Source organism: Protopterus annectens, chromosome 2.part2 (genome assembly GCF_019279795.1).
Source record: "Protopterus annectens isolate FY-2018-M chromosome 2.part2, PAN1.0, whole genome shotgun sequence".
NCBI lineage: Eukaryota > Metazoa > Chordata > Ceratodontiformes > Protopteridae > Protopterus > Protopterus annectens.
Window position 1 is genome coordinate 602,189 of NC_056730.1, and position 16,697 is coordinate 618,885.

A 16,697-nucleotide genomic window follows, 5' to 3' on the forward strand; every position below is an offset into this window, starting at 1 on the left:
ACCAGGCTAGAGATGTGCCTTTTTTTTTATGAATATTGAGACACCTCCACTTTTAATCCCTGCCTATTGGTGGGAGAGTTTGACATAAGGTACAGTGTTTGATTCTGACCTTGGATTATTGGCTAAGTTTAAAATGGCCCTTTATGGCAGTTAGCCTACTAAGAAAATGTGCTGTTGCTGGACTAAATGTGTGGAAAGCATTGTATCCCTGCACTGTTGGGGTGCTCACCCTGACTTATAAACTACATCTTGGTAACTGCACAGATGTTTGTATTAGATGAAGAGAGCTTGGAAGCAGTTGAGATTCATATTAGCAGTCCTGACATTGAGCAGTAACACCTTTAGATTCCCTTTGACTAGTTTTGCTATATTGGAATATTGTGTCAGTTTGGCATTGCCTGAAAAAGGTGCTATGGGGATGATAACCTTTTTAGCTAATATTTGAAAGCCCAGAGGGAATAGGTGCAGCCCATTCTTGGCAAAGTAATATGGTCTGTTGACCATTTTTTCTGATGCTGACAAATACTGCACGTTCTTGGAATGACACCAGTAGCTAAACCAAACATTTAAGTCATTCATCTGTTCATATTGTGGGATCATCCTTGGTTAAAGTAGAATGCGGCTCAGTGTTTGTCTCATAACACCCTAGGACACATAGTCTGAGAGTTCCATCATGTACCTCTTCATATAGTCCAGGGAGGTACGTCTCAGATTGACAGCACCCATGTGGACTATAAGAGAGTCATACTTGTACTTACTTTAAGAGATATGAATGCATCAGCAATATGATGGATCCTAGACCGTTAGACAGCTGACCATGACTTTCCCCTTGATTAGCCAGGCAAGCTGGAGGTCTGAATATCAAAAAACAAAAGTTTTTATTTTTATCTTGTACATTAAAGTGGAGGACTGGCCAACTGAGAAGACCTTTGTTTTTTGGAGTTTGTGATTTTGTTTTTGATTCCTGGTTTTATGGAATCTCCTATCATCAGAGTACTGACTTATGCAGTAGTATGACTCAAGGGCTTAGAGGTTGAGACATTATGGGTTGTGATAGTATGTTTCTTTCTGGGTGTTGTTTTCATGGAGTGCTCTTGAAGTTGCTTAGAGCATTTGTGTGTGTGTGTGTGTGTGTGTGTGTGTGTGTGTGTGTGTGTGTGTGTGTGTGTGTGTGTGTGTGTGTGTGTGTGTGTGCATTGCCTCAGAATGCTCATGACCGGCAACAAGCTATGGAGATAACAGGTAAGTCCATGTCTGTGGCTTTGGATCCTAATTTCTTATTACACTGGATCAACCTACTCGGTGTGCAATGAGCAAACCTTACCCTGGGAAAACCACCTTCTTGATCGTGGTATCTCCCCTGCCAGGTGGTAGTACAAGGGAGATTCACAGGTGATTTGCTTAGTAGCTGTAGGAATTAAGATACTATCAAGACTACCTAAAACTGGCTATGGTCAAGCTTGGTAGGGTCAGAATGCAAAGTAGCTGCTCAGTGCACAACTAGGGATTTAGAAAATTAGAGAAGTAGTTGTATAGGAAACATTTAAACTCTAGGTATCTGCATCTATACAGGGCACTGCTAAAACTAAGCTAAGCTTTATGCAAATGATACACCTTTATTGGTTAGAAACAACCAGTAAAATAGTAAAATGGCTACTGGCCAATCAAAAGTAGCACAATAATTAAAGAAGAAACACAATCCATTTAGTAATCCGTAGATACATAAATCCACTAGGATACCACCAGGTGCTACCAGAAAGCAGTATTTACCCTTCCGGGCTTCTCTTCACAAACTGAACTTGAAATGCTGAGAAATAACCAACTTAAACAATGAAACAAACTATAGAGCAGCAATTTATCTAATTAAACAGTAATTCAACTAGCAGACACTGCAAGAAAGCAGGAATGCAGACAAAAAAAAAACAGTTTAAAATGCAATGGTAAAAATACAGAACTCTGAAAAGATTTAGAGTGTAAAACTTAATTTCTGCACATAAATAATAAATGGTGCACAGAAATAACAGCAGTAATTAAAATGACTTGAAAAAACTGCAGTTTAGTAACACAACACACTTACCCAGTGAAGGATGGACTGGATTCACTCATAGATTTATAGGTTCATACTAGGCTATCTGCCCTAGGGCATTTATAAGCCTAGCCAGAGTGTGTATGGCTTTCACCACCCATATTAAATTAATTTTGCTATGCCCTTTTTCAAGGTTAGTATACTGTGCCTCTGTCTAACAGTGACAAAGAAGTGATACCCGGGATAAACCTACGATCTCCCATCCACTCATCAAGATTCCTCTTGAAGAGAGTCAATGAGGGACTCTGCCTAACCTGGACTGGGATTTTATTCCAGAGTGAAGGGAGCCTCTGGGTTATGAATCTGTCCCTCCAGCATGTCCTATTTATTTCAGTGCTGAGGTTCAAGTCCCTTGAGCGTGTAGCTCGATGGGATTTGGAATTTCTGAGGTGCAGCATGTCCATTAATTTCGGGTTGGACATGGCTTTATACATCAGGCACAGATCGCCTCTGAGCAGGCGGTATGCCACTGAGTAGAGCTGGAGTTTCTTTAACTGGGCAGCATACGGCATCTGTTTGAGCCCCTTGATTCTCTTGGTGAGGTACTTTTGGGGTCTTTCCAGTTGCTGCAGGTGTCTGGTAAGGTGCATCCCAAAAGGGGCATTGTACGCAATTATGGGCCTGATGAGGGATGAGTAAAGAGGCACGATGACCTCCCCTGATCTAGATGTGAATCCCTTCATAATTAGGTGGGCTATATAAAATGTTTTTCTAACCACTTTGGCCACGTGGTTGTCAAATGAGAGATTGCTATCAACTTGGGTCCCCAGGTCCCTAATTACTTCTTCTGTACTTAATGGATTACCACCTATGTGGTAATTTGTGGGTACTTTGTTTTTGCCAAAGGGGATGACTGTACACTTTTTGGCGTTTAGCTTGAGGTCATGGCTCTGGCACCAGTTGTCTGTTTTTATGAGGCCCTTTTGGAGGATGCTTGTTTCGGCTGGAGAGTCTATTATGGCGCCCAGTTTGCAGTCATCTGTGAACTTGGTCAGCCACAGTCCTTCCATGTTGGCCTGTACCTCCGAGAAATATATACCGAACAAGAGAGGTCCCAGGACTGAGCCATGTGGGACGCCACTTGTAACTGGTTTGGAGTCTGACATGGCTGCAGCTATTCTAACCATGTGGGTTCTGTCCTTGAGCCAGTCTGCAACCGATTTAGTGACATAGGGGTTTATATTTAAGCTGGTGAGCTTATCTATAATGCCCGAGTGGGGTATTGTATCAAAGGCTTTTGCGAGGTCCAGGTAGGCTGTGTGGACCACCTTCCCCTTGTCAATGGCCTTGTTGACTGTTTCAAAGAAATCAACCAGGTTCAAGAGGCAGGATCTGCCCTTAAAGCTGAACTGGGTAGGATCCAGTGTCTGCAGGTCCCCAATATCTTTATTTATAAGGTCCATGATGATCCTTTCCATAGCTTTGCAGACCAAGCTAATGAGACTTATGGGGTGATAGTTTCCAGGATCCATTGAGGCACCACCTTTGTGGAGAGGGACCACTGTTGCTGTACGCCACTCTTTGGGTACATATCCTGTAGTAAGGCTGAGATTGAACAGTAGTTTTAGGTTTGGGTTTAGCTCTTCTTGGAGTCCATGTAGGATGCAGCCCGGGACACCGTCTGGTCCCATTGATGCTGTGTTTCATGCTTTGGAGAGGGCAGCTCTTACCTGAGCATCTGAGATGTCAGGGGGGCAGCACTCTGCTGGGATAGATATTAGCCCTTTTGGTGGGGAGGGGGGGGAGTTTGCGCTGAACCTGTCAGCTAGGAGGTTGGCAATGTCTGTGGGTTCGGTGTATTTTTTGTCATTTTGGACTAATTCTGAGCATATCTGGGAATTCACCCAGGTTCCTAACATAACTAAAGAAAGCCTTGTGATTATCCTTAGTGTCCTGTGCAATTTTTCTCTCGAAGTTGGCCTTAGACGATTTTATGAGTGCCCATAGTTTTTTGCTAATACTGATCAGAGATGCCTTCCCTTTTTGGGATTTTGCTCTATCATGTAGTAGCTTCCTCCTTCTATTGTATAGTTTGTTTATGGCTGGGGTCCACCAGACAGGACATCTGCCTTTGGAGGATTGGGTCTTGGTTTTATTTGGGATTGCATGATCCATGCATTCCTGAAGGTGTTCATAGAATGCATTTATAAAGGATTTTGCAGTCTGGGCATTATCCACAGGCCGGGGCTTTGAAGGATTCCACCTTGGTTTTGAGGAGTGTGAAATTTGCTTTAGAGAAGTTTTTCACTGTGGTTTTCTGGGCATGGGGTGGGGTCGGGATGTGAATATCCAGTGAGATTAGTTTATGGTCTGATTTTACCAGTGAGGGATACACTTCTGGTCTGGAGCATAGAGTACCCATGTTGGTGATGATCAGGTCCAGTATGTTTTCCCTCTTGTGGGAGTGGTAACAAGTTGTTCCATAGCATTTGAGTTTATAAATTCTAGGAACCTTTGGGCTAGGGTGTTGGAGCTAGACTAATGCTCCCAGTCTATGGTTGGGTAGTTGAAGTCACCCAATATAATGGTGTTTGGAGAGACCTTCATATTTTCCAGTGTTCTCAGGAAGGCCAAGTGGGGTTCCTGTGTTTGGGAGGGTGGTCTGTAGCAGGCTATAAACTGGAAGGCAGTTTTACCCACTGTTAGTTGCACATGGATAGTCTCTGATGCTTTGTGCTGTGCCACCAACCTGGAGGTGTGGGTATCTTTGACGAATATTGATACTCCCCCTCCTTTTGTGGTTCGGTCCAAGTTTTGGGGCCGAAAAGCATGGTATGAGGTATAACCTGGTAGTGCTGGGGTGCTCTCAGGAGCCTTGAACCATGTTTCTGTTACTGCACAGATATCGATGTTCTCCATGCTAAGGAGAGTTTCGAGTGCGTGCATCTTGAGGTTTAGAATTCTGGTGTTGAGTAGCATTACTCTTAGTTTCTTATCCCTTGTGATACCTATGGAGGTGGGTTTGTCTTTTGAGCCTTGCCTACAAAAGGCACTATGGGGGTAGCAAGAGCCTTTGCCAATATCCAAAAGCCCAGGGTTGACAGGTGCAAGCCGTCCCTAGCGAAGCATCGTGGCTTGTCGAGCATGTCATCCCAGGCTGACAGGCATTGGATCCCCTTTGAATGACACCAATACTTAAGCCAATTGTTGAAATTGATAATCTTGTCTTCATACTGTGGCATAATTCTTGGCGAGGGTAAGATGCTACTCAAGGTCAGGGTCATACCAGCCTGGGCTACATGCTCAGAGACTTCCTCTATGTCTCTTTTCATGTAGTCCAGGGAGGTACGTCTCAGGTCATTCACACCAGCATGGACAATGACTGCGTCATATTTGTACTTGCCTTGGAGTGACCTGAGTGCTTGTGTTATGTGGCGGATCCTAGCGCCCGACAGGCAGCTCACCGTGACCTTCTCCTTGTTCAGCCTGGTGAGTGGGACATCAGTGTGCCTGATGATAGAGTCACCTATTACAAGTGTATCAGGTGTGTTGTTTAGCCTTAAGGGCTGTGACTGTTCGGCACACTGGCTTTGTGAGCTATGTGTTGCACGTGTTTTGTTTTGGGGTAGCGGTTGCTTGGGTGTCTGCTTTGGAGGTTTCTGCTGCTTAGGCAGATTTTTATTTAGAGCCTCCAAGTATGTTTTTGTGTGTTTATGTGTTTGGTTTGCTGTCGTGGTAGGTCTATGTGAGACTGGAATTGTAGTGAGTGTGGTTTCCTTCTCCTCCTGACTGGTTACACCAGTACTGAGTTGAGAGAGCTTAGCCTCCAGTTTGGCTATATGGTTGCATCTCTCACATGTGTTGGAATTTGTTGGGAGGAGGAGAGGGTTGTCTGTGTACATGAGGCAGTTGTAACATTGCCTCAAGATTCCCAGATTCACCAGCTGGACTGGAGAGGAGATTGACAACTGACCTTTGGACATGCTAGAATAGTATTGGGAATTTCTTTATAATTGAAAAAATGGCCAATGGGGAGCAAGGTACTCAGGGGAGTTTGTGAGGGTGTAGTGCTTTTAATTTTTAGTGCTGACTTATATAATTGCTTTAGTGAGCAAGTGCCAGGTAACTTAAATGAAAAATGACAAACAGTAACTTTCTTTCAAGTGAAACAAGGAAATAAGTACAGTAAGCAATGCAGATATCACTAGGGATCCACAGAAGCGCTGAAAAGCAGCGTTTTAGGTGGAATTAGCTTTTCAGGGAAATAACAAGCAAACAAACAAAACTAGATTCAGCAGGCCTGGATCTAGTCTATGCTACAGCAAACAAGGTGTATCAATTACAGTAAGAAATAGTTCAAATATGCAGGCACTATAAGCCTTTAACCAGAAATTCCCAGCTCAGAAGGGCAGAGTCCAGCCTCTTCTCCCTCAAGAGTGCAGACCATGAACCTTCTTAATGTAAAATAACTGGCCTGAAGCCCTGGTGCTTAAACCAGAACTAATACACTTTTAGAATAACAGACACTGAGCCCTCAATCAGCAGTTCCCAACTTAGAAGGATGTAAGCTACCTGTCTTGCCACCACAGTGCAGCCCACAGACCTTCCTAATGTAAAACAACTGGTCTAAAGCCCAAGTGCTTAAACTAAAAGGCTTAGAATAAGTTATACCAAGCAGTAATAAATACAGTTGAGTACTTTTAAGATGACGCAAAAGCAAAATAAAGTAGGAAAAAACACAAATACAGTAAAAGCAGATACATTTTTTTTTTTAGTGGAAAGAGAGAAAGGAGTAGCCGAAACTAAGTTGATTGGCCTTCTCAAATGTTCTCAGAATGCTCTTTACTTAATGAAATGTTTGCCATGCATGTTTTAGCCCTGTAGAAATCATTAATACCCTGACATTTATACTATGTGAGTGTGATTGTATGAAACAGAAGATAAGTCAAGCTTTAAGAGTATAAGGGAAGGACCTTCCCAGTTGATCTCTCCATGCCCAGTAGAATGAGCAGATGAGATTAGAATGGGAGGTGCATTCAAAGTCAAATGTATACTAGGAACAGGCAAGCTGAAAAGCCACCAAGTTTAAAAGCACCACAGGGATGGGGTGGGAAAAATCAGATGCAGTCAGACAACCGTGGTCAAATGGCACTCCAGCTAAATAATAATACAGCTAAATACTTGCAACCGCAATAAATCTTATTCTCAGCACCCCGTACTAATTAGCTAGATTGGATTTCTTTTTAGTTAGTGAATGGAAAAGGAATCTGTTTCTTACTGATCCTAGCCAAGAATCTTTAACACTCTAAAAAGAAGAAACTTTGAGGTAAAATAAAATTTAAAATAAAACAAACTGTAATATGAGAAAGAATTAAAAAATAATGTAAGTATTTAAACCTTAAATGAATAAATTCAATATTAAATGCAGTTAGACAACAGCAGAAGTACACAGCACTTCAGCCAGAATAATCAAAGTTGACAAAATGTATTATTTCCAGTTCATACAAGAGAAAGGTTACATCAGGCCAGTTTTACACCCATCAGCCTGATGAATTCATGAGAAAAATCTATGTGGACTTCAAACCACATGACACTGGAGGTGTATTTCTACTGGATATGCCACATTATAGGTTTGCTAAGAGTGTGGAGGGTAATATAGTACAACATGCTGCTTCAAGTCAGAGGCACTGAAGATAACCAGTCGTGAAAAAGAATGATGGTAAATAGCATGGTAGAGTATATAAGAGACGAACAATGAGCTACAACTCACAATACATCTGTACACGACAAAATCCTGTTGGAATTAGAGAACAAGACCGTACTGTGATGTTAGGCGTAACAGCAGGATTTGCTGAAACATTTATGCTTTAGACTCTCATCTCAGCCAGTATCTGCAAAGATGTCTCTTGTCACCTTCCATGCTGCTGAAGGATCTGACCACAACAAATATTCCATCACCTCCATAACAAGGAAATAGCAGATGACTACTATATGGACAGAGACATCATGCAGGAGCAGGTACACACATGCTGTACTCTTACATATGCTCATGGGATGCATGTAACAGTGATTCTACTGGACAGAAGGGTATGAGAAGCTTTAGCAGTCTTTGCTACAGACACCTTCCACTGACCAACTAGGTTCATAGGTTAATAATAGATAATCAATCTGCAGACTATTAAACATCTAATCAATAACCAGTCAATAACCAAAAGTTAAAATCAAACCCTGTACTTTGTGTTGGTGTGGAAAACACCTTAAATGTCACTGCCAACCCCCAACCTGCACAGGTTGGGTGTATCCCAAGCACCTGTGTCATTATTACTATAGCAGTTTATGAATACCATGCTACAGCACATGGAGGAGCATAAGTGGTTTCCAAATACTGCAAAGGAGAGAAACAACAGTATGCAGACATTCTGTGGCATAACCCAGTTCTATGAGGTAGTTGGTACGACTGACTGCACCCACACTACCAACAAGGCCTTATAAGTGACATATGTATAGCAGTATATTAACTATAATTTTTCCAGTCCACTAACTTCCAGTTGGTCTCCAATGCACAGGGTATACTATACAATATGTTAGTACACCATGCAGGCAATGCTCATGATTCCCACATCTGGCACATGTACTGTACTTTTTATACTAGTGATTTGTGCAGGTGATTTAATTCAGTGACATCCTATTGATAATGCTGGATATGGCCTGTAGCCAAGGCACATGGCACCAATATGAAGCCAATAGACCATGGCAGTGACTGCTTACAATATCTAATAGCTGTATTGTAGTTGAATAGCTGTTTGGAGTGATGATGACCCCCTTCTGCTGCTTAGAAGTCTGTGTTGTTGAAATACTGTAGTATACAAGAGGTTCTCCTGTTCGATTCTCGGCTGGAGTGTCTTCTTTGTGGAGTCTGCATGTCCTCCCCATGGTTAAGTGGCCTCTGAAAGACATGCGTGAAAGGGCGTGTCTTCATTGAAGGTTGGGCGTCGGGCTGGCAACTCGGCACCATAAAAATCAACTGCCAATCATTAGCGAACTGGAGTTCCGCTGTGGCGACCCCTAACCGGGAAAAAGCTGAAAAGATAAACACAGGAACCCTGTTGCATGATATTCACTGTGTGTGTGTGTGTGTGTGTGTGTGTGTGTGTGTGTGTGTGTGTGTGTGTGTGTGTGTGTGTGTGTGTGTGTGTGCAATGTTACATAACATCTTGGTACACAGAGTAAAACTATTAAATGAGAGGATTTTTCAGAACCAGCAGTGGAGCACATGCCTGGTATGTGCAGAACTCGGCTGCTGGGGATGCCGCTGTGAAGTAGAATCGGGCATAGTACGGTATTGCACTGCAAAAGTAGCAGCACTGAATAGTTAAGAAAACAGACCATTATTTGCACATTTGTGGGTCGTGGCCTTATTTCTACTACTCTGCACACATTTCTCAGTTGCAAACACTTGTTTACACTACTATCTGCCTTTGATTGGGCCAACTGTATGATTTATCTCTTATCTGTTCTGCCGCATTTGTAACAAAATTGCGGGAGATCACCTGACACTCCTTCACTGCCGTTGAATCCTGGCTCAAAGACTCTAACTTTATTTTCAGTCACTAAAAAACAAACTTATATTATCCGAGTCTATATCACATAATCAAAATTCCAAAATATCGAACACCATAAGCTCAAACTTGGAATTTTGAAATATGATAACATCAAACACTCAGAATAGCGAATTGTTTTCCAAGGGAAAATTCACTGTTCCGAGAAACATACCCAAAACACAAGCACAGCAAAATAAATAATCCACACACATAACACTTAACAAAACATTACTTTTAACCCTACACTAAACTGTGCATACATTCCTATATATCCACTAACCTTAACCCGCACCCTCACCCTAAGGTCCGTAACTATTGCACCACAGTGGAGAAAATAGTGAAGCCATGGAACAGCCCACAGAAATCTTGCCCTAGGTAAGATTTCAATGCTCCATGGCTTCGCTATTTTCAGCCTTTGATGTAGTGGTGTTGATATTATAACATTCGACATTTTGCAACATCGATGTTATAATATAGACCCTATTATTCACCCTAAAACAATACCCTAACCACAGACACATTTCACATCACCTCAGATAATAATACTAAAATAGAACCTGTTTGCCAAACTAAACTACTTGGAGTCATAATCAATGACAACCTCAGCTTTGATTATCACATACATTATTCCATCATAAAACCTCATCAAAATCTTGGCTTCCTCTATAAGGCCAAGAAATACCTGACAGATGCTTCTAGGACTACCACAGCATCAGCTTCCCTCCTTCTGTGATTATTATATGGTTCCCCCACTCTTCTAAACATCAACACTGCCTATAAAACCAAACTGACGTTTTGCTATATTTGCTTCCAGCATCGCGAACAAAACACATCACTGGCTTATACTAAAATGACTGAACTGGCTTGAACTTTTACCAGTGTATCTGCACATTGCTATGCACTGCTCGCAACCTCCTAGATTCTGTCAATAAGTGGCCAGCATTGCAGTACACTCTTCGACTCTCTCATTAGTGAAATTTGCTGTACCACAAAGCTCCTTCTATGTATTGGTGAATCAAACAACACTGCTAGAGAGTCTCTCTGGTCTTACTATGTGTAAAAAAATCAAAAATGAAATCCATGCACACTTCATATAGACAAATATTGTTAACAGATTCAAATGTTTGCCAAAGCAGCACCTAAAACAAAGCTGGTGTTGCTCTTCCTGATGACCTTCTTACGTATTCTCCCAAGATCCCTTTTAACCAATGACTGCAGCAGCTCTGAACTTTCTACCTACCTGCTCTGTCTTACCTCACGAAATCTCATTAACTCTCAAACTGCTATTTTCTCACTGCCTTCCACAGTCAGTAACCCTCCGTTGCCTGTCTTTCCAAAAATCTTCCTCAACATACTTCTTTTATTCTTACTACAAAACCAAATTACTATCTGTATCTGCAGTACCATCAATGAAAACACTCTCCCATCTACTCCTTTACGTCTATGTATCAACAGGTGTTTAAAGTGTTTCTCATATTGACAGGTATACACAATGTTTCTCAGTACATTTTATTCTCTATTGTTGCTTATCCATTGTACGTAAATTTATTTTACTGCATTCAGCACATGTACTTCTTTTATTTTCATGCAAAAATGCATTCCATTCTTGTAAAATGTACTGCACATGTAAAATATTTTTTACTTTTATGTAATATATCTGATTTTACTGTGGAGCTTTTCTCCTCTGACCACTGCTGAACATTAGTTTTATTATAGTTTTCCTGGTTACCAAAGACAAATAGTAATAATAATAATAAATAACTGGTGAAAACCTTCATGTTAAGCTACTCTCTCTGCCTCTCTCTGTGTAGATATATATATATATATATATATATATATATATATATATATATATATATATATATATATATATATATATATATATGGGAACATTTTATAATCCCAAAATTCTGAAATTCTGAAATATCGAATTTCAGAATCCTGAGATTATAAAGCCGAAAGCTCAAAACTCCAAAACACCAGAAGCGCGAAGTTCAAAATCCCGAAGTTCGGAAATGTCGAAGTAGCGCTTCTGGTGTTACAGTGTTTGAATGGATAGGTGGAAGTTCAGGTAAGTATTTATGTTTAAGGGTTGTGGTTAGGGGCTTTAGTGTGTATCTGTGTGTGTTATGACTGTGATGTGTATGTGTGAGGGGAATGTAGGTGTGTGGTGGTGTTTTCTTGTATTTATCTGTATAGTGCAACCTTGGAATTAGTATATTTAAGTAGGGGAGGTGTAGGGTGCAGGGGGGCTTGCCCCCCTGCTTGTATGTACTGTAGGTTTGTGTTTTTGTGTGTGGGGGGAAGGTGTGTGTATGTGTGCGGTGTAGGGTTAGTGTAGGTTTCGCAATTTTAAAATTCGCGCTTCTGGGGTTTCGGGATTGTAAGATTTGGGCTTTATGATCTCAAAATTCTGAAATTCGATATTTCAGGATTTGGGGATTATAAAGTGAACCCATATAATATATATATATATATATATATATATATATATATATATATATATATATATATATATATGTAGGTCTACCTCACCTACCTCACTAGGTCAACACACCACAATGCCGACAGCAAAAAAGTTAAGCACAAATGGTCGACATTGGAAGCAACACTACTACACATGCGCTAAAATCATTGTTTTTTGCAGGGGGGCAAGCTCCCCCACATCCTCTGCTAATTATATTTACTAATTCTGGGATTGTACAATCACTGGGAAAGGGAATATTCCCTAACCAGGGGTCATCGATGTGGCATAACTGTTGACCTTGGTCAACTTTTTTGCTGTTGACATTGTGGTGTGTTGATCTAATGAGATTTGTTTTATATATATATATATATATATATATATATATATATATATATATATATATATATATATATATATATATATATATATATATATATATATATATATATCAGCTGACTTATTTTATAACCTTCACATGGTGCACTAAAAGGACATCATTAGCACTTATGACCAGTGGACATTAGTGGAGGTAAAGGAACCTAGAAACAATGTTTAGTATTGATTTTTTAATAAGTGTAATTCAGTCTAATGAAGCTTGGGGTAATCAAACTCATGACAACTGGATGAAGCTCCTTTGCACCTTATATTTTTTACTCCATTGAACCAAATAGCAAGACTATGAGCCGGATTCACGATGGCTTGCACGGAGTCTATGAGTAGAGTAAGACCCCATGCAGCCATCATGTCCAACGAGCGATCCACGAACAGCCTGTAGGGGAGTGTAAGAGAGCTCCTAACACGGAGAGGGCTGCGATATGCAAATTACCTCACTTGCAGCTGAAAGGCATGCAAATGAGGTAAATTTGCGATCCAGGAAGCAGAAACCTGTCCGAGTAGGAGACATGTTAGCTACAGAAATGTACTCAGTTGACAACTGAGTACCATTCTGCAAATAGTACAATGGAGCCTTGTCAACTCCAAATAAAGGTTGCATATGGTTGAGGAAGCATGCCAATGGCCAAATATACGGCCATTGGAAAGTTTCCCTGATGCAAAATTAAAATAAAAATTTTTTTTTTTCGCCGATTTCCAATGTGTAAGCATAGCGCAGCGCCACGCAAACGGGGTGCGCTATAAAAATCATAAAATAAGGCAATAAAAGCCACAAACATGGAATATATGAAAATTGTCAAATTACAATGTAAGGGAATAGCAGGCTGAAGACAACATGGCCACCGAGTAGGGGTTGCTAAGGGGAGAAGCCCAGTCTAAGACATGTAACCAAGCATTAGTAGGCAATCCTATGTAAATGAGTGTTAGGATAGTGAACCACACTTTTACATAGCAAATGAGCACAGTCAGTGGAGTGTAGGAGTAGGATATGGGGAAGAACAGAGTAGGAGATAGGTGACATCACAAGGGGGGTATGTATGAAAGTAGTGCAGCTCATTGGAGGACAGTGGCATCTGTCAGGTGTCAGTTAGACATCATGGAAAGAGGTGTGTCAACAGGTAGGCCAGGGAAAGCCAAGAAATGGAAGATGTATACTGTGGATAACACCAAAGTTTCTTGCTGAGCGGGTATGTGCGCGTGTGCATCCCTGTAAACTTGAGTAAGACAGAGTGTGCATGTGGAAGCATGAGTGCGCGCGTTTAAGCCGGAGTAAGCATGTATAAGGCTGTTGGAAGACCTGTAAACTTGTTTGCACTGGTGTGTGCACGTTTTAGCCCAAATAAGCAAGTTTTAGTCCATCTAAGCATGTATGCGCGTGTGTGAGCTGCTGTGAGCATGTTTGCTCTTGTATGCGCGTTGCTCCCCCTGAGGAAACAGAAAGGAAAAAGGAAGCACATCAAGTAGCAGGAAGCTAGCAGGTGATACTAGTAGAGCTAGCAGGTGAAAACAACCCGAATCAGGCAATAACACAGGCAGAACACTAGCCTAGCCCAGCCCAGGGCTTAAAACTCTGCAAACAACAGTGCAGTTTGTTTCTCACAAGAGACACTGAAACACTGGAGTATGCTACTAGAAGTGAAAACTGAAAAAGCTTCACTCAGACAAAAAAGGCTAGGGGCTGCCATTGCTGTTATAAGACGACATATGCAACATGCTGAGGGTAGTGACAATGCAAATGCTGCTGGACAACCCACAGTAAAGAGACGGAGAAGAGTGTACAGGCCCAGGGTCACCTACCAGTGGTTACATGAGCTGGAGATAGTGGAGCGCTATAGAGTGGACAGATACCTCCTGCAGCAAATTGTTGAGCTGTGCAGGCCATGCCTCACATATAGAACCAACAGAGAGGAACCTATCCCAGTGGAAACTAAGGTATGTGTTGGCCTAAGAATACTAGCAACAGGTAGCTTTCAGAGACCAACTGGTGATATGATGGGGATATCACAGGCATCAGCATCCAGGGTACTGCACCAATTCCTGGATGCCATGTCAGCACATGTCGGTGATCATGTATATTTCCCCAATTCCCATGAGGTATTGGCCAGCAATCTGCATCTCTTCCAGCAAATAACAGAATACCCTGAGGTAGTGGGTGCAATAGACTGCATGCATATATGCATCAAAGCACCAGCTGGTGACCGGAGTAGGGCCTACATTAACCGCAAGGGCTTCCCCTCCATCAACTGCCAGGTCGTGTTTGATGCCCAGGGCATAATAATGAATATGTGCGCTGGCTGCCCTGGAAGCTACCATGATTCCCATATCTGGCATCTGATTCAGCTGTACCAGACATTTGCCAATGGGGACATCCCACATGGTCACTTAGTGGGGGATGCTGGCTATGCACTGGAGCCGTGGCTGATGACACCCATCAGAAATAAACACACACCTGAACAAGAATGCCATAATGAGGCACATGCACAAACAGGAAATGTTATCGAGCGTGTGTTTGGGTTGCTCAAGTCATGGTTCCAGTGCCTGGATACATCTGGTGGAGCCTTGCAATACTCACCAACTACATGTACCCAAATTGTCATGGTATGTGCTATGCTACATAATATGATCCTGCGAAAACAGCTGCAACAGGACCAGCATAGGCCTGGGCCAAACAGCCCCCCACCAGTGCCAAGGCCATCACAGGCAGAGCATAACTCGGAGGAGGAACAACCTGAACCTGCCCCAGTAGGCAGAAGGAGGCGTGCCCAGTATGCTTTGGCCTTAGCAAAGAGGCAACGCATAGCACATACACTGGCTCAGTAGGAACCCTAGAAATGATACCTCTCTCTGACTCGCACATAAAGTAAAAGGGATGCCTAACTTGACACTATCTGTTTCCAAACATGTATAGGGAGTGCAGTATGTGCATCCGACATAGGCAGCCCTGCAGCACCACCTGAGGCATGATTGCCACGTGTTAAGCAATGTAAGGTAGTGCTAAACAGCATTTACCACCATGTCGTATATGCAAACTTGATGACCTTCAGTAGCATCCTACCCTCACCAAACATGAGGCCACAATATGAAGACAAGATGATCAATAACAACAATTGGCTTAAGTATTGGTGTCGGTGAAAGGGGATTCAATGCCTGTCAGCCTGGGATGCGATGCTCGACAAGAAATGATGCTTTGCTAGGGATGGATTTCACCTATCACCTGTGGCCTATTGGATATTGCCAAAGGCTCTTGTCACCCCCATAGTGCCTTTTCTAGGTAAGGCTCAAAAGACAAACCCCCCTCCATAGGTATCATAAGGGATAAGAAAGTATAAGTAATGCTACTCAATGCCAGAAGTCTAAACTGCAAGATGCATACACTCCAAACACTCCTCAGCATGGAGAATGTTGATATCTGTGCAGTAACAGAAACCTGGTTCAAGGCTCCCAAGAGCACCCTAGCATTCACAGGTACACCTCATACCATGCTTTACAGCTGCAAAACATGGAACAAACTACAAAAGGAGGGTGAGTATCAATATTTGTCAAAGATACCCACACCCCCAGGTTGGTGGCACAGCATGAAGCATCAGAGACTACCCATGTGTAACCAACAGTGGGTAAAACCGCCTTCCAGTTCATAGCCTATTACAGACCACCCTCCTAAACCCAGGTACCACACTTGGCCGACTGGAGAACACATGAAAATATGAAGATCTCCCCAAACACCATTATATTGGGCGGCTTCAACTACCCAAACATACACAGGGAGCATTACCCTAGCTCCAACACCCTAGGCCAAAGGTTCCCAGAATTTATAAACCAAAATGCTATGGAACAACTTGCTACCACTCCCACAAGAGGGGAAAACATACTGGACCTGATCATCACCAACATGGGGACTCTATGCCCAAGACAAGAAGTGAATCCCTCACTGGTACGATCACACCAGATAGTAATCTCACTGGATATTCACATCCCCACCCCAGCCCATGGCCAGACAACCACAGTGAAAAATGTTCACTAAAGCATATGTCACACACCTCAAAACTGAGGTGTAATCCTTCACAGCCCCTGTGTCTGTGGAAAATATGGCCCAGACCTCATAACCCTTTATAAAAGCATTCTATGAACACCGTCAGGAGTGCATGGATCATGCCATCCCAAATAAAACCAAAACCCAATCCTCCAAAAGCAGGCATCCTGTTTGGTGGAC

General features: G+C 42.2%; 1 protein-coding gene and 1 pseudogene across 1 annotated transcript in view; one reads left to right on the top strand and one right to left on the bottom strand.

The window, feature by feature from the left end:
• LOC122796058 (3-hydroxy-3-methylglutaryl-CoA lyase, cytoplasmic-like) overlaps positions 1-16,697 on the top strand; it is a 616,655-nt gene that overhangs the window by 528,537 nt on the left and 71,421 nt on the right. The gene's annotated exons all lie outside the window — the stretch shown is intronic.
• On the bottom strand, positions 1,201-1,374 carry LOC122796073 (annotated as a pseudogene).